At 43.4% G+C, this 21,431-nt stretch overlaps 1 long non-coding RNA gene across 1 annotated transcript in view; it reads right to left on the bottom strand.

The window, feature by feature from the left end:
* The window catches only part of LOC310744522, a 260,442-nt gene that overhangs the window by 108,395 nt on the left and 130,616 nt on the right, over positions 1 to 21,431 (bottom strand). The window lies entirely within an intron of this gene.

Genomic DNA, 21,431 nt, shown 5'->3' with positions numbered 1-21,431 from the left:
GTTGCTGTGGGGGAAAAGGAGGAAAATGACTCTGGCTTGCATATGTGGGTGTTCAAATGCAGAAAATAAAGGGAACTGGGGAGGTGGTAGTAAGGTTTGAGCAGCACAGTGAAATTGCAGCTTTGTGGTGTGTGTTTCTAATTGTTGAGTTAATAAACACAAAGCAAAAAGGAGATTAATGACTCCAGGGCTGTGGGTGGCTAATGGCTGTTAAAGTCCAGCGGTACCTGGAGGCTAAGACACCTAAAAGGCAACTAAAACATATCAGGAAATCTGAGAGAAAACACTGCCTAGATCCTACACCTGCTTTGGAGAGAGACTTTGTTGGCATCCAATAATGGAGTGCACAAGCTATGGTTTTCCCAGTAGTGATGTATGGAAGTGAGAGCTGGACCATAAAGAAGGCTGATTGCCGAAGAATTGATGCTTTTGAATTATGGTGCTGGAGGAGACTCTTGAGAGTCCCGTGGACTGCAAGAAGATCAAACCTCTCCATTCTGAAGGAAATCAGCCCTGAGTGCTCACTGGAAGGACAGATCCTGAAGCTGAGGCTCCAATACTTTGGCCACCTCATGAGAAGAGAAGACTCCCTGGAAAAGACCCTGATGTTGGGAAAGATGGAGGGCACAAGGAGAGGGGGATGGCAGAGGACAAGATGGTTGGACAGTGTTCTCGAAGCTACCAGCATGAGTTTGACCAAACTGCGGGAGGCAGTGGAAGACAGAAGTGCCTGGCGTGCTCTGGTCCATGGGGTCACGAAGAGTCGGACACGACTAAACGACTAAACAACAACAAATGGAGTGCACCTTTGGGGTGAAGTCAGGCTGCTGGAGAATCACAGCGCCTGCTGTGGCTGTAAAGACCAGTAACTCTTAACTGCTGCCTGCCGCATTGTTTTTGCTGTGTTAGCAGTGCCAAAGTGACCTCTCCGGGGTGCAAGCCTGGGCAATGGACATCCTTGGCTGCCCAGCCGATAAGACCCCCCTCTCGGCCTCGCTGATGTGGCGGAAAGTAAAGCAGAGCAATACAGTCATAGTACCAGCTGGGTTGCGGGAGTTGCTGGAAGGAGGCATACAAGGTGCCAACCCAACTATCTTAGGGACTTCGCTCTGGATTTGTGCTGAGTTATGTGAGGATGGTCTGATTTCCTATATGGCAGCTTCCTATTTAACACAAGAGGACTCCAAGGCGAAACAGGGCATTGTTGTCGTGTTAATTGGTCAGATAATAAACACAAAGCAAGGAGCAGAGTAATTACTCACCGCGGCTGCTCGTGTCTCCAGAAATAGCAGAGAGCTGTGAGACTGTCTCCTTTTTGGTGTTAAATTTGTGTGTCTAATGACTGCCCTATGCAAAGGCAACAACATTGGATGGGGTATTGCTGTTCTCCTTGGGTCTTTTCTCCACAAAGTTCTTAAAAGACACAGTCTTTAAGCCAGAGGTGGAAGTGAACGCATGTGGACAGGTATGCAGTACTGGTGCAAGTAGAACCAGAGAATTGTAGAATTGTAGAGTTGGAAGGGACCCCATGGGTCATCTAGTCCAACCCCTTTCAATGGAGGAATCTCAGCTAAAGCATCCATGACATATGGCCATCCATCCTCTGCTTTGAAGCCTCCAATGAGGAACTGTGTTGGCCTCCAGGCATTGCAGGGCTGCAATTCCCATCATCCCTGACCATTGGCTATGCTGCCTAGGTCTGATGGGAGCTTTAGTTCAACGGGCATCAGGTGCAGTCTAATATGTACTCACACCCATCGCACAGAAATAAGGATTTGTGGAGGAACAGTGTGCTTCCTAGGGAGTTACAAATGTAGTCTAAGGCTCTCATCTAAAGCAGTATTGTAATACTTTTAACATCACCTTCTGCAAAGTATCCGGGGAACTGTAGTTCCCTGAGAAGAGGGATTCATTGTCAAACCACTGTAGTTTTGGGAGGGTAATGGGGGTCTCCTCACAGCGCTCAGCATCTTTAACAAACTGCAGTTCCCATGATTCCTTTGGTTAAGCCATGGCTGTTAAAGTGGCCTAGTATTGCTTTAAATGACAGTGCAGGTGAGTTGAAAGGTACCTCAGAGCTCATCTAGTCAATGCAACTCCTGAGAAATATACCTAATCTTATTCATACTCTTATCAGCTTCCCTCAAAATTCCCTCAGATATTTTCCTCAGAGGTTTCACTCCTCCCATCTACCACTTTAAATTTTACCTCAGGTAAAATTCTTTCTGCAATTCACCTGGGTCACCCTCTCTCCTTTCTTCCTTCCTCTTTATTTATTTATCCAAATCATTTTTATTGATTTTCATGTAAATACAAGAACAACATATAACTACAGTAACTCGTCCAGTGGTACATTCTTATTAAGTTCCATATGCAGTACACAGTACACAAGCAATATGTTTATTTATGCATTGTCAATTCAAGTATTCTCTCCACAGAGATTCTTGTGTTGTGGGTGGAATAAAAGTGTATTCTGTCTCATTTATAACAGAAAAGACTGGGAGCCAAGTCTCGCCAAAAGTGTCTATCTTTGAAGCGCCTGTAATTACCCTTCTATGGCAAGTAAGGTGTTCCGAAAGAGCCATTTATTTATTTCTTGTGGATGTATTTATGTGCCTGTCGCTTGTCTTACTTCACCTCAGCCAAAGAGAACAGCTTTGGGCAAACGAGAGGCATTGGTTCTCCTTGGTTCGTTAATGGGCCACATATTAATTTCACACTCGATGCAAGCCAGCTAATAAGCTTGGCAATAAAGGCCGCCGTGCTGAGAGAAGACACGTCAGCCGATCCAAGTTAGTGAGCTGGCTGATTCTGACTGCCAAAGGAAAACTGTTAACCGAAGGAACTTTCCCCTCTTGCTTATGAATCAGTAAGTGCCAAGATTACCCAGCAGAAAGAAGATGGCGGTGGAAGAAGGTACAGGGTTATAAAGACTAGGACTAGCCGCCTGAGAACCAGTTTCTATCCAAATGCAATTTTGGTTTTAAATGCAGTGTAAGGAGTCTCTATGGGAGTATATTGTATTTAAAAATGGGGTATTGAAGTTTTTAGGGGGCTAACCAGGTTGGGATAGCTGGGATAGCAGGCTTGTTGGTTTTTGAATGTCTTATGTATATTTTTTTCAATTTTGTTGTTCCGTATGGGACAATGACAATAAAGATTATCGTATTGTATCGTATCACCACCTCCAAGCACCAGTCTTAACACCTCAACCACCTCTCCTGATTCAGATGGAGCAGAGGGACAGAGCTGGATGTCATCGAGTGTCAACTTCCCTCCAAATCTCCTGATGACGGCTCTCAGAGGCGTCATATAGAGGTTAAAAATCATGGCTCAGCTTGCCCACTGTTCTGTTCTCAGTGTTCAGGGTCCTATGGGACACCCACGAGCAGGGCATGAACTTAACATCACTCATGTTCCTTGGCTGCTAGTATTAAGAGGCATATCGCCTGCAATATTGGAGGTAGAACACATCCCTCACGACTAATAGCCATGGATAGCCTTATCCTCTGTGAATTGGTTACTTTAATCTCTTTTTAAAGCCGTCCAAATTGGCAGCTTGTAGTAGAAGAGTTTGGATTTGATATCCTGCTTTATCACTACCCGAAGGAGTCTCAAAGCAGCCAAGAATCTCCTTTCCCTTCCTCCCCCAAAACAAACACTCTGTGAGGTGAGTGTTACGTTGTGGGTGAACATATCAGACGACACAGCGATTCTTCAAACAGCTCTTGTTTATTCACAGGCCAGAACAGAAATGAACTGAAGGGTTCAGCCAGCCTGCTTATATAGAGCTCCAGTACAATGTAACTGTAACAACTTTCTGTAACTATCCAATCACTGAACGTCACTTTCCATCCCTTATTTGCATATGTGGATCTGAACTTTCTACAGTATCCCCCTGCTGGCCCAGGGTGAGAACTTCAGTACATAATAGTGAGTGAGGCTGAGAGACTTCAGAGAAGTGTGACTAACCCAGCAGCTGCATGTGGAGGAGCGGAGACACGAACCCGGCTCCCCAGATTACGAGTCTATCACTCTTAACCACTACACCACACTGGCTCTCTAGTAGCAAAATCCCACAGTTTTTAACTATGTGCTGTGTGGGAAAAGTCGTCTGACTTCAGGGAAGTGCGCCCAAAACACCAAGCAACCACTGTAATCACTCAAGCTCCCCTGCCGCCCAGAGTCACAAGCCCCAATGCACAGCAGCCATCTTGCCACAGTACAGAACCCCATCCCCTGCCCCGGTTATCTACGCTACTGATTGTGGGAATTCATGCTTGCAAGGGATGCTAGACTGATAGCATCTGGGGGCACCTATCCCTGCCTCAGGGTAACCTGATTTTTTAGCCATTTAGCAAAGGGAAGGGGAACTTGCCAAGTTGCCATGCCCCAGATGTTGCTGGACTCCAACACCCATCAGCCCAAGTCAACATGGCCAGTGGCCAAGCATGATGGGAGTTGGAGTCCAATAACAAAAAATATTGTTATTTCTGAAGACAGCTCTGTATTGGGAAGTTTTTAATGTTTGGTGTTTTATTATGTTTTTATATTTTGCTGGAAGCTGCTCAGATGGGTGGAGTAGAAATATTATTATTAATATTGTTGTTGTTGTTTAGTCATTTAGTCGTGTCCGACTCTTCGTGACCCCATGGACCAGAGCACGCCAGGCACTCCTGTCTTCCACTGCCTCCCGCAGTTTGGTCAAACTCATGCTGGTAGCTTCAAGAACACTGTCCAACCATCTCGTCCTCTGTTGTCCCCTTCTCCTTGTGCCCTCCATCTTTCCCAACATCAGGGTCTTTTCCAGGGAGCCTTCTCTTCTCATGAGGTGGCCAAAGTATTGGAGCCTCAGCTTCACGATCTGTCCTTCCAGTGAGCACTCAGGGCTGATTTCCTTCAGAATGGATAGCTTTGATCTTCTTGCAGTCCTTGGGACTCTCAAGAGTCTCTTCCAGCACCATAATTCAAAAGCATCAATTCTTCGGTGATCAGCCTTCTTTGTGGTCCAGCTCTCACTTCCATACATCACTACTGGGAAAACCATAGCTTTAACTATACGGACCTTTGTTGGCAAGGTGATGTCTCTGCTTATTATTATTATTATTATTATTATTATTATTATTATTAATCACCTGGGAAGCCACAGGTTCCCCATTCCTGCTTCAGAGGCTAGAATGAGTACTTTATTTTTAGTTATTTGTTGCATTTATACCCCTCTTTTCCCCCAAGGAGCTCAAGAGTGGTACACATGGCTCTCCCTCTCTTCATTTTATACTCACAATAACCCTGTGAGGTAGGTTAGGCTGAGATGCAGTGATTGACCCAATGTGATCCAGGGATTTTCACCCTATGCTCCTAGGTCACAGTCCAGCACTCTAACCAATGCATCCCGCTGGCTGTCTTTGAATTTGAGCCTGGAAGCAGCGATTTGCTGGAATGAGAAGCCAAGGCTTTATTGGGCGGTGGAGGTAATTATTGTCACCTGCTAATCACCGAAAATTAAGCTCGCTTGTTAATTGCAAGACTGCAGGGGCCCATTGAACAGCTGGCAACCTTAGTCACAACTGGTGGTGGAGAACAATTAGGTAGATCCAGGAGCTTTTCTGCTAATGTTGTAGCCTCCGAAACCAAGCTGCAAAATGAAACTGTTGGATATTCTCTCTGTGTGTGAGAGAATCATTTGTTCTAGAAACAGAGAAGAAGTTTCAAGAAGCAGCAGAAGGCTGAGATTATTTTTCCTATGCAAGGATGTTTTCTGTGGGAACTGTTTTTTGGACATGTGCAGTGTGACAGGAAGCACTGATAACAGTGGTTCTGTGTAACTTGTTGTAACTTGTTATGGGTCTTGAAATATACTCAGAGTCGCAAAGTGATTTCATGCTCTTTATTCAGCTCATAGTGGTGAGGAGGAATGAATGAAAGTCCCCTCAAAGTATCTGCTTTATATACATTATTTACACAATGGGCTGCACATGATTGGCTAATTCCGGAATTCTACTGTAAGCCAATCAGGTTGTGGATTCACTTCTATCTGGAGCATGATTGGGTGGTTCCTGCCAACCAATCATACTGCTGCATTGTTCTAGGACCAATCAGACTGCTGCATTCTGAATCCTATTGTTCTAGGACCAATCAGACTGCTGCCTTTTGGATCCTATTGTTCTAGGACCAATCAGACTGCTGCAGTTTGGATCCTATTCAACTCAGTACATAACAGGTCTCTTGCTTGTGCCTTGCGGTGAGAGAAGCAGAGAGAGTGTCTTGGGCTCTTGTTGGACTCTAAGCATGCCTAGGCCACAGCAGTGGTGAATTTCTGTATGTATTTGCTACCAATATGCTTTTTTTTTAAAAAAAAAAAACATTTCATTATTTTATTTGCTATATACATAATACATAAATCCATACATACATACAACCCATAAAATAATACAATTATACAAATTACAAAAAAATTGGTAATAAGAAAAAATACAAAAGTAAAAATAGAAAGTAAAAAGTAAAAATAAAACTCAAAGAAAAAGAAAAGAGAGAAAGATTGACTTTCTTCAACTTCCTTGCGGTATATTATCATATCTTTGATTGTCTGTAATCATTATACACTTTATGGAGAGACAATTAGTTTACCTGTTGGAGGTTTTAGTCTCAACTAAGTCATAATCATAATTTGGGAAACCAGCCCTCTTCATAAAATTCGTAAAGACATCCCATTCTCTCCTGATTTTTCCACTTGGTTGATTTCTTACTATTTCTGTTCACTTTGCCAGTTCAAGATATTCACTTAATTTTGATAACCATTCATTCTTTGTTGGAATTGTGTTGCTCTTCCAGTATTTTGCAATTACTACCAATATGCTTTAACGCCTTCAAGTAAACCTTAGTAAAGACTGAATCTTTATGGCGCCATGAGTGTTTATTGCCTCCTGTGTGTACCTTCAACCCCAAAGATGTTTCCAAGGAAGGAGCTGCGTTGAGATGCAACTCTGCCGAGTATGGCTACCGCCACACACAAGCAGTGAAAGTGATGCCGGACCCAGTCCTTCTAAATCATCCCTCAGAGGTTGATGGATTGATCCAACAGAAACGAGGCTTTCCTGCTAATTGGGAGGATGGCTCTTTCAGTGCCCTCTGTGCGTGGCCTTTGGGGATTTGCATGCCAGCATCCTCAGTTCAAGAGACATGAATAAGTTATGATTCGCCATCTAAGAAGTTTCCTTTTGAAAGGTTCGCTTTTGTGCTGCGCCCTTCCAGGCACCGCTGTCAAAGTACAGAAGCAGGAGCGTCAAACCAGCAAAGCTAATTCCCCTCCAGGGTTAGGGATGCTCCGTCAATACGTGTAAAAGTTCAAACCTAAAATTCTTTAGTTGCAGGTTAACTCGGTGGTTGATACAGTGGCCGCGATGTTGCTTAAGAGGAATAGAATTAACTGTTGGGGGGGATTCTCTTCAAAATGTGTGGAGTGCTTTGTAGAGTTGCAATGTTTAACTAATGCATTAGCTCGGTTAATTGGCTAAAAATCTTGTGAATGTTCACCTTCCTCTGCCCCTGCCAAACAACCAGGAGGCAAATTTCTGTTCTTGAAAGTGTTTTTTGTTCTTGTTTTTTACAAAAGCCAACAGAAAACGTGCCACTATCTTAGAAGAGGCCTTCGCCCCTCTTTCCTTATGCAGAAAATAATTTTAAAAAACGAATTTCAATCCCAAGGATCACAGGATTCTCCCTCTCATCACTTTGCCATTGCAACACCTGCGTGTGATATATCAGTACCGATTCTCTGTTTCTATGAAGAGCATAAAAACAGGGCTGATCTCTCAGGCAGCTCGTGTTCATCACTTGATGGCTGTCGACATCAAGTGATGAATGTCAGGAAACGCCAGGATTTCCACCTAACATTTCAGTGTCCTTTCCGTGCAATTTACACGTGGCTCACCAATATGAACGACAGTGTCGCCAAACCACTGATATCCCACGACTGGAGGTTTGCGGGGAGAGTGCTAGCTGAACAAAGCCACCGTTTATGTCCAAAGTCTGTAATGTGGCTCTTAAACATGTACATCGCCCACCCTGCCTGACATTTCAAAAGTCGCTTGAGTTTCACCTTAGAACAGTTCCCTGCAAAGGGGAGTCTTCCTTATTATAGCAATACCATAGCAACCCCACAGGCAGGAGCATTCTGGGTGCGAACATACATAGATTCTCTCATTATAATTTAAAGAATCTCTTGGCTCAAACTTGAATCAGCAGCAGCAAACTGGGGCAGCCAGAACTGGTGGCAGAAGGGTTAAAAACAGCCCGCTATGTAGAAATAAACCGTTGTGATAGCTTTTAAAAGTGCGCAGGCACTCCATCTTCACTACAGCACCATTGTGACTTGCCATGGTGCAAGAACACTCACAGCCTTCTGGCAGTTCCCTCACTAAGGGAAGTGAGGTTACAGGGAACCAGGCAGAGGGCCTTCTTGGTAGTGGTACCTGCCCTGTGGAACGCCCTCCCGTCAGATGTCAAGGCAATAAGCTATCTTACTTTTAAAAGACATCTGAAGGCAGCCCTGTTTAGGGAAGTTTTTAATGTTTAATACTGTATTGTGTTTTTAATATTCAGTTGGGAGCTGCCCAGAGTCGCTGGGGAAACCCAGTCAGATGTGCGGGGTATAATTAAATTATGATGATGACAATGACAATGATGATGGTAAAATGTTAAAATGTTTCTTTGATTGCCCTTGAAGCTTCCTGCCACTTGCCATCCTCTCTTGCTGCATCACACCCCTTGAGAACCAGTCTTAACCACTGTGCTAAACCAAATCCGGATGTGAGAGACAACTGCCCTCTCTGAACTCCCTAGTCTTTTGAGGGTTATTGGACTTTGCCCACAACTATGCTATTATGCAACGGCACAGCACCAAAGTCTCCTCACAGGATCCAAATGTTCTGCTGTCACCGGTAGGCAGGTTAAATTTCCTCCCAGGTGCCTAGTTTTCTTTGTCTTTTTTTTTTAAAGGGGGGGAGACAAAAGGAAGGGGAGGGGAAGAGAAATAGTGAGTCCAAGATTCACAGTGCCTGTGCATGTTTGTTTTTCTAAAACCCAACTTGTAATAAAGCCAGCATATTAATCAATTAAAAAACAACAACACCCTATTAAGATTACGACTGTTTCCCAAAGGAGAAAATATTTAAATTGCTTAAGCCGCTTATGTATGCAAGAGCCACTATAATCTGGCAGGCTACTTCTATTCAAAAGAGCGAAAGGAGAATAACAGCAGCATTTATTACGATATTTCCAGGTATAAACTAACCCCAAGTCTTAAAGCAGTCAGGTACTGAGTGTTTTGGGCCAGGCATAGGCAAACTCAGCCCTCCAGATGTTTTGGGACTACAACTCCCATCATCCCTAGCTAACAGGAGCAGTGGTCAGGGATGATGGGAATTGTAGTCCCAAAACATCTGGGGGGGTGAGTTTGCCTATGCCTGGTTTGGGCCTTTGCAGGATTAGGTCTGCCTCCAGAAAAGGCAAGCTTTGATGAAGTCTGAGATGGAGTTGGGGGTTGGGGGGTAGGAAAAGGGGTTCACATTTGAAACAGGTGCCTAAAAGCCACATAAAGCCAACTCACTGTTTAGTGAACTGGACAGGGAGTGTGATTGTGGGTGAGTGTGTATATGTATTTGTGTGAGAGAAGGGGTGTGAGAAACAGAATGAGACAATGGTCCCACCATTGTAAACGCCGTTTCCGTGCACTCTGGTTTCCGTCATGGTGTCCTGTTGCGCCAGAAGCGGTTTAGTTATTCTGGTGACATTACCCAGAAAGCTGTCTGTGAACAAACGCCAGCTCCCTCAGCCTGAAAGCGAGATGAGCGCCGCAACCCCATAGTCGACTTTGACTGGACTTAACCGTCCAGGGGTTCTTTACCTTTTTACCCACCAGATGAGGTCACACCAACAGCCATGCAACCCCTGACCACTGCTCTCTACCATATATGACCCCTGAGAGCAAGGAGATCGTCCACCCCTTCTCTGAAGTTAGAAAAAAAAGAGAGGAATAGACGAAATGGAAATGAAGGTAGAATATCACTTCGAAGGAGAAGGTGGCAACCTTCCTCCGGACCACAGTCTAGAGCAGGGGTCAGCAACCTTTTTTAGCCATGTGGTGGGCCAGACTATATTTTGGAAAAAAATATGAACGAATCCCTATGCCCCACAAATAACCCAGAGATGCATTTTAAATAAAAGCACACATTCTACTCATGTAAAAACACACTGATTCCCAGACCGTCCACGGGCCGGCTTGAGAAGGCGATTGGGCCGCACCTGGCCCACAGGACCTAGGTTGCCTACCCCTGGTCTAGAGTAAACATAAGAAAAGCCCTGCTAGGGAAAGAAAGATCTCCTAGGGTGGGAGGCTGAGAGAAGAACCGGAAGCTTCCAAGTGCCTGCTGGAAGAATCCACATTTTGCATAGGACCAAGGATATGATATACCTTTTTAGAGGTCTCTGTATTTTCTCTCTCTCTCTCTCTCTCTCTCTCTCTCTCTCTCTCTCTCTCTCTCTGTGTGTGTGTGTGTGTGTGTGTGCACGCGCTTTATTTTTCGTTTCCTCTTATCTTTATTTAGATTAGTTTGGCTTTTATTGTGTCGCATCTTGTAAAGTTTCAGCAAAACTTTGTCAAGTTGTATGTTTCGATTAAAAAATTAAGAAAAGCCCTGCTGGATCAGGCCAAAGGCCCCATCCAGTCCACCCTCCTGTTCCCACAATGGCCAACCCAGTGCATACAGGAACCATTTGAGCAAACAGCTCAGTGAATAGAAGCCTATTGCGGCAATTATTTGATCAGGAAGTTAGAGATGGCACAGTGGCACGGGTGGCAAGCAACCTGGTCTGCACAGCAAAGCTTGCGCCAACAACTTCAGGTCTGGTCATGTATTTAACGTGTATTTTGGCTGAAGGATCGCCTTCACCCCCATGAAACAGCCTGCAGATTTGCACACACCATTTAAATCACACAAGTTCCCCTAAAGAATCGTGGAAACTGTAGCTTGTTAAAGATGCTGGGAATTGTATTTCTGTGTGGGATAAAGTCCAGTTCCCAGGATTCTTTTGGGGGAGCTCATGTGCTTTAAATGGATTGTGTGTACACAGCCTAGATGTTGAACCTGTCATCAGAGGCTTTTACCATGTGATGCTATCTTCAAACATTAAGGTACGGGCTTTCTTGGTTGCGGCATCTTCTCATTTCTGGTACTTTGTCAGGCTGAATACTGACAAGACAGAAGTACTGTTTTGGGGGACAGGAGGTGGACAGGTGTGGGGGACTCCCTGGTCTGAATGGGGTAACTGTGCCCCTGAAGGACCAGGTGCGCAGCCTAGGAGTCATTCTGGACTCACAGCTGTCCAGGGAGGCACAGGTCAATTCTGTGTCCAGGGCAGCTGTCGACCAGCTCCCTCTGGTACGCAAGCTGAGACCCTATCTGCCCACGGACTGTCTCGCCAGAGTGGTGCATACTCTAGATATCTCCCGCTTGGACTACTGCAATGCGCTCTGTGTGGAGCTACCTTTAAGGTGACCTGGAAACTACAACAAATCCAGAATGCGGCAGCTAGACTGGTGACTGGGAGTGGCCGCCAAGACCACATAACACCGGTCTTGAAAGACCTACACTGGCTCCCAGTACGTTTCTGAGCACAATTCAAAGTGTTGGTACTGACCTTTAAAGCCCTAAACGGCCTTGGTCCAGTATAACTGAAGGAGCGTCTCCACCCTCATTGTTCTGCCCGGACACTGAGGTCCAGCATCGAGGGCCTTCTGGCAGTTCCCTCGCTTCGAGAAGCCAAGTTACAGGGAACCAGGCAGAGGGCCTTCTCGGTAGTGGCGCCCACCCTGTAGAACACCCTCCTATCAGATGTCAAAGAGAAAAACAACTGCCAGACTTTTAGAAGACATCTGAAGGCAGCCCTGTTTAGGGAATCTTTTAATAGACTATTGTATTCTAATATTCTGTTGAAAGCTGCCCACAGTGGCTGGGGAAACCCAGCCAGTTGAGTGGGGTATAAATAATAAATTATTCTTATACCTTACCTTTCCCTACATACCAAAAGTGCTAGCCTCTTTCTACTACTCATGTCCAATCCCTTTCTCCCACAAATGAGTATCAGCTCCATGGCCCAAGTCAACGGCTGCTTAGTGATCTTTTACCTCTCCCCAGGACACGGGTTCCTAGCCAAGAAACGCTTGTGCCTTTCCAAAAAGGTTAATCTGATGTGCTGGCCCTGAGCTAAGCTAACGCTATTAATGATTAGCACCATGGTTTCTGTTCAGGAAACGGGGCACGCAAGCAATCGACTGCTATGCCGACCAATCTTTTAAACTGGAACGGCATGTCTTTATGAAACGGCAGCTCCTCGACACTTATTTGGCCTGGCGCAGGATGCGGGGAGGGCAGAAATTAAGCCACTGAGATTCCTTCGTTGTGCAGTTTCAGATCTACCCTGTCCAGCCTTCGACTGCAATATAGCTGCTCCAAAATTACACGGGAGACGGGATGAAACTAAACAGACAGACGAGGAAGTGGCTGGAACTTCCATGTAACTTGTTTAGGAATCTTTTTAGTTGCCTTTTAGAACCTGACCATTGATCTTGCCCAGCTCAGAATTGTCTGCAGAACTGATTGCTCCCGATTCCACAAAAATGTAAACTCTGACCCATCGCTCCCTATTTCTTAATTTTGAAGATGTCACAAACAACCTTTGTACTTCACTCCATCACAGTTAGGGTTAATAATAATAATAATAATAATTCTCTTTTTATCGAGCTGTACATCCTATTGACTTTGTACAGCTGTGTTTTCAAAAATATAATAATAATGATAATAATTTGTTCTTTTTACCATGCCCATCCGACTGGGTTGCCCCAGTCACTCTGGGAGGCTTCCAACAGAAAATAAAGAACGCTGCGATACATCAAACAGAAAAAACTTCCCCAAATCATCTATATCAGGCTTCCTCAACCTCGGCCCTCCAGATGTTTTTGGCCTACAACTCCCATGATCCCTAAGTAGCAGGAACAGTGGTCAGGGATGATGGGAATTGTAGTCTCAAAACATCTGGAGGGCCAATGTTGAGGAAGCCTGTAGAATCTATATCTATGAATCGTCTACACCAAATGTGGGGAACTGGGGGCTCTCTGGGGCCGCCCTCCCTGTCTCAGGCCACTTCCCTCATTGGTTCTGCATCACATGCTCCCTGAGCGTTTCTGCCTAGCCGTCCTTGACCTCCCATAATGCCTCTTGCTCACCTCAATGGAAAACAGAGGTCTGTGTGCATATGTAGAATCCAGCCTAGTGTGCAAAGGTAACATTTACATAACCACATAACACCAGTCCTGAAAGACCTGCATTGGCTCCCAGTACATTTCCGAGCACAATTCAAAGTGTTGCTGTCAGCATCGCCCTTGAGCCAGTGCCACTAACTGGAATCGTCCACTTCAGCCCCGACTGGGCTAGGCGAGCTGGGTAGCACTTCCAGAGACCACCTTCTGCACAGGAACAGGTCAAAGTGCTGTGGACTCACAGCTTAGAGTTGTGAGCACCGGATTCACTCCCACAAGAAGACAGTCGTCGCACAGCAGAGTATAGCAGAGCATATAAACGACTCGGAGAGCAGCTCTGTAGAATATCTTCTTTATTCTATCTACAACTATTATACAACAATATGTATATGCTAAATGAGTTCTAAGCATAAATGAATGCTAAACTGCACTGAGTGTCTGCAGCTGCTCTTAGCAGCAACCTTATCTATACACACGATCTCTAACACAGTCTCTCTCTCTTAATTTCAGGGCTGTGGGTTCAAGTCCCACGTTGGGCAAAAGATTCCTGCATTGGGACTTCCGGTTAGCGCCGGCGCTTAATGGCGGATCTCAACCGGAGCTCCGGGAGAGATCTGCTTCGCGGGTTCGGGTCCTGTCAGCTACGGCGAAGCGGGGACCCTTAAAAATCACAGGCGCGTTGCCTGTGAACTGGAGACTCGGCGGGCACCTTTGCGCCCCCCCGACGCTGCGAAATAGCCTTTTTAAAGGCTGCGGATCAGCGGAGGGGTCTTGGAGCGGTGCTGAGAGTCGTCTTCACCCAGCCTGCGAAGCGAAGCCGCGTCGCCATTAGCGGAGAGCGCTGACTTCTTCCCGTGAAATTGGATTAAAAGAACAACTATCCGTGAGTAGGATTGACTGCTAAAGTATAAATTGGACTCTAAAATAAAGAAATTGGGCACCGAGACGGATAAGCACTAAAAAGGAAGTCTGCTTTCCGTTCTGTAGCAAGATCAAAGCGAAAGGCACTCTAGCTGTAACTGCTTGAGAGGAAACTTGCGGGAATTAAGAAATCCACCACCAAAGCAAAGAACTCCCCCCCCCCGAAGGCAGGAGGGGGGGGGAAGAAGATTTTAAAAGTGTTTCCCTGCCAATTTAAAAGAATTGGATTAAGTACCGCTGCTCTTTAACCTGGGATCGGACTGCCGGAGAAAAGGAACCGGCTAAGGACTGTTGCTATAAGAAGCTAAAAAGTATCTTAAATTGACTTTGGTTACTTCCAATTTGAAACACTGTTTCTGTGGTATTACAAAGTTACTTACAGGACACTATTGATTGGGATCCCCTTGAAAGAGAAAAGAAAAATTGAAAGGGACTAGGAAACTTTTATTCTTTTTTTTTTGAAGAGTGTGGGATTATTTTGAGAAGCATAGAACTGACTCTACGCCCTCTAGAGGACCTACAAATTGTTTCAGCAACAAGTGGAGTTTAAAATTTGAGAACTTTTGTTTGTGAGCTCCAAAGTCTGGGAATGACCTTGACTAAAAGACTTTGTTATGGCAGATGGTAAAGAGAAAGAGGATTTACAAGAAACAACCTTGAGATCTGGCAGACAATATAAAATTGACCCTTTCATGCAAAGAAGGGCTTCTGTAACAGGAGCCTCTGGAACTATAGTGGCTGCAAAGCCAAAAGTGAAAGCAATGTCTACAGAAGAATCATTTGCTAAGGTATTGGAGAAGATAAATGACTCTTTGGAGGAACTAAAAAAGCAAGGTGCGGAGACTAAATTGCAAGTTGCTGAAACTAAAGTACAAGTTGCTGAAACAAATAAAAAAATTGAAGAAATCTCTGGGAAAATTGATCTAAATACTAAAAGTATAACTGACCTAGGGAATAAAGTGAACTCAAATGCAGAAGCAATTGGGAAATTATTGGAAGATTCATCTATAACACGAAAGATAGCTGAGGAAGCTAAGGAAATTGCAACTGCTGCGGAGGAAAAATTTCCACCAGTTTACAAGAAATTGGACGAATATGAACTGGCACTCTCTATGCAGGATATGCAACGCAAGGAGAGGAATTTAAGGATCAGACTTGTGCCGGAAAAGGAAGGAGACAACTTGGTGGATTATTTGACAAAAGAATTTTCTGATTTTTGGAAGCAGGAGTTGAAGAAAGAGGACTTTAAGATAGAAAGTGCATTTAGATTGGGAATAAGACAGAAGAAGAATCGACCCAGAGATTGTCTTATTACTTTAAGATCAAAGGAGGAGCGAGATAAAATACTGAACCTGCACTACCAAACAGCCCTTCGAATTGAAGACTTTTTTATTGAGATTTTTAAAGACATCCCTAAGAGTATCTTGGACGCAAGAGGACATTATAAGGACCTGGTGACACTGCTGAAGAAGAACTACATACCATTCAGGTGGGAATTTCCCCAAGGCTTGTCTTTTAAATATAAGGGAAAGAAGAGAAGAATAAAGACTGTAAGTGATAAAGACAAGTTCTTGGGAGAGCACGAAGAAGACCTACAGAAAGAGACATTTCCAGGACAGGGGCATCCATCACTGGACACGAACACGGCACCACCGACGGACGAGGAACAAAAACAGGGAGCTGTAGGAGGAAGGAGTAAATAATCCCATGGCTCTGCAACTTCTAACCTGGAATTGTAACGGCTTAAACATTCCCAGGAAGAGAAAAAGTATATTTCATGCCTTAAAGAAAGACCAATTGGACTTGATTTGCCTACAAGAGACCCATGTGACAAGAGCACACAGAAAATTACTAATAAATAAAAGACTGGGACAGGAATTTATATCCTCAGACAGAGTAAAAAAGAGAGGAGTGGTGATCTATGCAAAAGAAAAATTGCAACCGAAACAAATCTTTAAAGATGATCAAGGAAGATATTTGGCAATTGAAATTCAATCCCAAGGAGAGAAGTATTTGATAGTGGGAATCTATGCACCAAACGAAGGGAAAGCTGAATTTTTTAAGAAGTTGCATGAAATCTTGATGGACCATATGGATTACAACTTAATTTTGATGGGAGATATGAATGGAGTAGTTTCAACAAATATGGACAAGGCACAAAGACAGGTAATAACAAAAGATGGAAGACTACCAAAGACTTTTTTTTGAAATGACTGACAATATGGACTTGATTGATATTTGGAGAACAAAACACCCATTAGAAAGAGAGGGAACCTTCTTTTCTGAAGCCAAAATGACATGGACAAGGATTGACCAAATCTGGGTGACTAGCAGTATGGCTCCGAACATAAAAAAAGTAGAAATCTGCCCAAAAACTTTCTCCGACCATAATGCTGTAAAGATGGTGATGAGGCAAACAACAACTGGTTCCTTTAGATGGAGAATGAATGACACCTTATTCAGAGATGAGGAGATCTGCAAGAAGGCCCAAAAAACCTTGAAAGACTACTTTGAAATCAACTTAAGGTCTGAAGTAGAAAAAAGAATAGTATGGGACGCAAGCAAAGCCGTGATGAGAGGGTTTTTGATTCAGCAAAATACTTTAAAGAAGAGAAAGCAAAATGAGAAGAAGGAGAGAATTTTGGAAAAGATAAAAGAAGGGGAAAAACAATTAAGATCAAAGCCAAAATCCCAAGAGATTTTAAGAGAAATCAAATTTTATCAAACACAATATATGGAACTGATGAATCAAGAATTAGAGTGGAAAATTAAACAAATGAGACAAAAGACCTTTGAATCTGCTGATAAATGTGGCAAGTTACTGGCTTGGCAAATAAAGAAGAGACAAAAACTCAACACGGTAACAAATATAGAAGTGGAAGGAAAAAACATAAGCAACCCAGCGGAAATTAGGAATTGTTTTCAGAACTACTTTAGACAACTTTACACACAAGGGCCGCAGAAAGAAATGGACATACAACAGTTCCTCGAGGAAAATGGGCTGAAAAAGGTTTCGCAAGAAAGTAAGACAATATTGAATCAGGAGATATCAGCACAAGAAATAGAAGATGCCATTCAAGGCATGACGCTGGGCAAATCCCCCGGACCGGATGGACTGACTTCCAAATATTACAAAGTTTTGAAGGAAGGGTTGATACAACCTTTGAAGGAAGTCTGCAATGAGATTATGAAGGGGAAAAGGGCACCCGATACGTGGAGAGAGGCCTACATTACACTTATACCAAAGACAGAGACTGAAAAGACCCAACTTAAAAACTACCGACCCATCTCGTTATTGAATGTGGATTACAAAATCTTTGCTAATATTTTAGCAAAGAGACTGAAAAGAGTTTTGATGGAGGAGATTCACGGGGACCAAGCGGGCTTTCTCCCAAAAAGGCATTTATCGAACAATGTAAGGAATATAATTGACATTTTGGAAAAGCTGGAAGTGAACATAAACACTAAAGCTGTTTTGATATTTGTGGATGCCGAGAAAGCCTTTGACAACATTTCTTGGAGTTTTATGTTGAAGAACCTCCGGGGGATGGGGGTAGGCCAAGGGTTTGAGAATGGTATAGGTGCAATATACTCTGAACAGAAAGCCAAACTAATTGTAAATAATGTGGTTACAGAAGAGTTCAAGATTGAAAAAGGGACACGTCAGGGGTGCCCTATCTCCCCATTACTTTTTATATCGGTCCTGGAGGTTTTGCTTAATATGATTAGGAGGGACCAGTTGGTTAAAGGGATTCAGGTCGGAGCTAAACAATATAAACTGAGAGCATTTGCAGATGACTTAGTACTTACATTACAAGAGCCAGAAGCTAGCACGAAAAGAGTTTTGGAAATAATTCAAGAGTTTGGTCAAATGGCAGGATTTAAATTGAATAAGTTTAAGACAAAGGTTTTGGAGAAAAATTTGACACAGATAGAAAAGGAAAGGTTCCAGAATGAGACAGGGTTAACTGTGGTTAAAAAAGTGAAATATTTGGGTATAAATATGACAGCTAAAAATGTGAATTTGTTTAAAGATAATTATGAAAAAACTTGGAGAGAAGTGAAAAAAGATTTGGAGATTTGGTCCAACTTAAAGCTTTCCTTGTTAGGCCGTATTGCAGCTATAAAGATGAATGTATTGCCAAGAATGTTGTTTTTGTTCCAAGCATTGCAAATAATTGATAAAATGGATTGTTTCAAGAGGTGGCAAAAAGACATATCTAAATTTGTCTGGCAGGGCAAAAAGCCCAGAATTAAATTTAAGATATTAACGGATTCAAAGGAAAGAGGGGGGTTTGCCCTGCCAGACTTTAAACTTTACTATGAAGCGGCAGCTTTCTGCTGGCTGAAAGAATGGCTACTTCTTGAAAATACAGACATTTTGGATTTGGAAGGTTTTAATAACATTTTTGGGTGGCATGCATATTTGTGGTATGACAAGGTTAAAGCACATAAAAGTTTCAAAAATCATATTGTCAGAAAAGCACTATTAAATGTCTGGGTCAGATATAAAGACTTGCTGGAAAATAAAACTCCAAGGTGGCTGTCGCCAATGGAAGCTAAGGCAGTTAAAAAGTTAAATATGGAGTCCAAGTGGCCAAGATACTGGGAAATTTTGGAAAAGGAAGGGGACAAATTGAGATTGCAGAGTTTTGAGAAATTAAAAGGGAAGGTGAGAGACTGGTTCCACTACCATCAAATAAATGAAGCGTTTAAACTGGACAGTAAAATTGGCTTCCAGGTGGAAAAATCAAAATTGGAGATAGAACTGTTAGAACCCAGTACTAAGAACTTGTCAAAAATGTACAATTTGCTGCTGAAATGGAATACAGAAGATGAAACGGTTAAATCAGCTATGATCAAATGGGCTCAGGACATTGGTCATAATATTTTGTTTGCTGATTGGGAAAAGTTGTGGACCACCGGGATGAAATTTACGGCATGTAATGCCTTAAGAGAAAACATTATGAAAATGATATATAGGTGGTACATAACCCCAGTCAAGCTTGCAAAGATTTACCATGTGCCTGATAATAAATGTTGGAAATGTAAAGAAACTGAAGGTACATTTTTTCATCTTTGGTGGACTTGCCCGAAGATTAAGGCATTCTGGGAAATGATCTATAATGAACTTAAAAAGGTATTTAAATATACTTTCCCCAAGAAACCAGAGGCCTTTCTCTTGGGTATTGTCGGCCAAGGGGTGTTAAAGACGGATATAACTTTCTTTATGTATGCTACAACAGCAGCTAGAATACTTATTGCGAAGTACTGGAAGACGCGAGAACTACCCACACTGGAAGAATGGCAGATGAAGGTGATAGACTATATGGGCCTGGCAGAAATGACGAGCAGAATCCGAAACCAGGGAAGAGAAGCAGCGCAAGAAGAATGGAAAAAATTCAAGGACTATTTAAAGAAATATTACAAAGTTAATGAAAGTTAGAATGATGTTGGATTGGAAAGTAAATGGTTACTATTAGCAATGGTTATGACAAGGAGAATAAGGAAGAATAGTCTAAATTTAAATTAAAATAAGGGAAGATTTGCTGAACAATCGATAAGAATTTGGAATACAGAAAGGGGAGGCATGAGGAAGTCGGGGAAGATAGGATATGAAATTAGGATATGAAATGATACATGTTTTTTGTTTTGTTTTTGTTTTTGTATGTTTATGTTTGTTGTATTGTGTTTATATGGAAAAATAAAAATATTATAAAAAAAAAAAGATTCCTGCATTGCAGGTGAGACTAGATGATCATCGTGACCCCATCAAAGATGGACTTTGAGGGAAGATTTGGTGGAAATGAGAGGCAGTATCGTGGAGGTGTGAATAAAAAGTGGAACTTATGAACATAGGCCTACGCAGCTCCAACATTTGCTCATAGGACATTTCCATGCCTCTTACTGCCCTCTTTTGGTCTGGTTATGGTTTGCTATCTTTCCTGAATGGCAGCAACCAAAAAAGCAGAGACATCACCTTGCCAACAAAGGTCCATATAGTTAAAGCTATGTTTTTTTCCAGTCATGATGTATGGAAGTGAGAGCTGGACCATAAAGAAGGCTGATCGACGAAGAATTGATGCTTTTGAATTATGGTGCTGGAGGAGACTCTTGAGAGTCCCATGGACTGCAAGAAGATCAAACCTATCCATTCTGAAGGAAATTAGCCCTGAGTGCTCACTGGAAGGACAGATCCTGAAGCTGAGACTCCAATACTTTGGCCACCTCCTGAGAAGAGGAGACTCCCTGAAAAAGACCCTGATGTTGGGAAAGATGGAGGGCACAAGGAGAAGGGGACGACAGAGGACGAGATGGTTGGATAGTGTTCTCGAAGCTACCAGCATGAGTTTGACCAAACTGCGGGAGGCAGTGGAAGACAGGAGTGCCTGGCGTGCTCTGGTCCATGAGGTCACGAAGAGTCGGACACGACTAAACGACTAAACAACAACAACAAACCCAGGTGAGCTCCGGCCTGGTGGGATTCCCTGGTAAACAGAACACCGTACTGTTCACTCTGTCAGTATTTTCACTGCCACTATCGCAGAGTGTCACACGATCAGATGTTTTCATTTCTTAAGATTGTGCGTGTAACCGGAAGTCAAGCTGATAAACTTCCGCTCTTTGTTCTCTGTCCAGCTAGAAAGCTAGAGAGGGTGTGTGAGAGAAAGAGCTCACACAGAATGCCATGTTTTATTTGTTCTTTTCCTGTAAATAATAAAATACTTGATGCTACAATTCCTGCACAACTCTGCTTTCGCTGACTCTCCTTATAGCGTGCCCGTGTCTTTCGGATCTGTGCCGATCCTTCAATACAGAACTCTGTCAGCAGGACCTCCCATCACACTCTATTCAGAAACATACACCCAGGTTTTGTGTTCAGCGGCACACCTCCAACAATGGCTTGTTCACCTACACTTTGGGATGTAGTAATTGAGGAAGCATGGGAGGCAGGTGGCGCTGTGGTCTAAACCACTGAGCCTAGGGCTTGCTGATCAGAAGGTCAGCAGTTCGAATCCCCATGACGGGGTGAGCTCCCGTTGCTCGGTCCCTGCTCCTGCCAACCTAGCAGTTTGAAAGCACGTCAAAGTACAAGATAAATAGGTACCACTCCAGCAGGAAGGTAAACGGCGTTTCCGTGCGCTGCTCTGGTTCGCCAGAAGTGGCTTAGTCATGCTGGCCATATGACCCGGAA

Source organism: Podarcis filfolensis, assembly GCF_964270895.1.
Source record: "Podarcis filfolensis genome assembly, chromosome: 11".
Taxonomy (NCBI): Eukaryota; Metazoa; Chordata; class Lepidosauria; order Squamata; family Lacertidae; genus Podarcis; species Podarcis filfolensis.
Note: the sequence above shows the minus strand (reverse complement) of the source record. Positions and strands in the feature narration are given on the sequence as shown.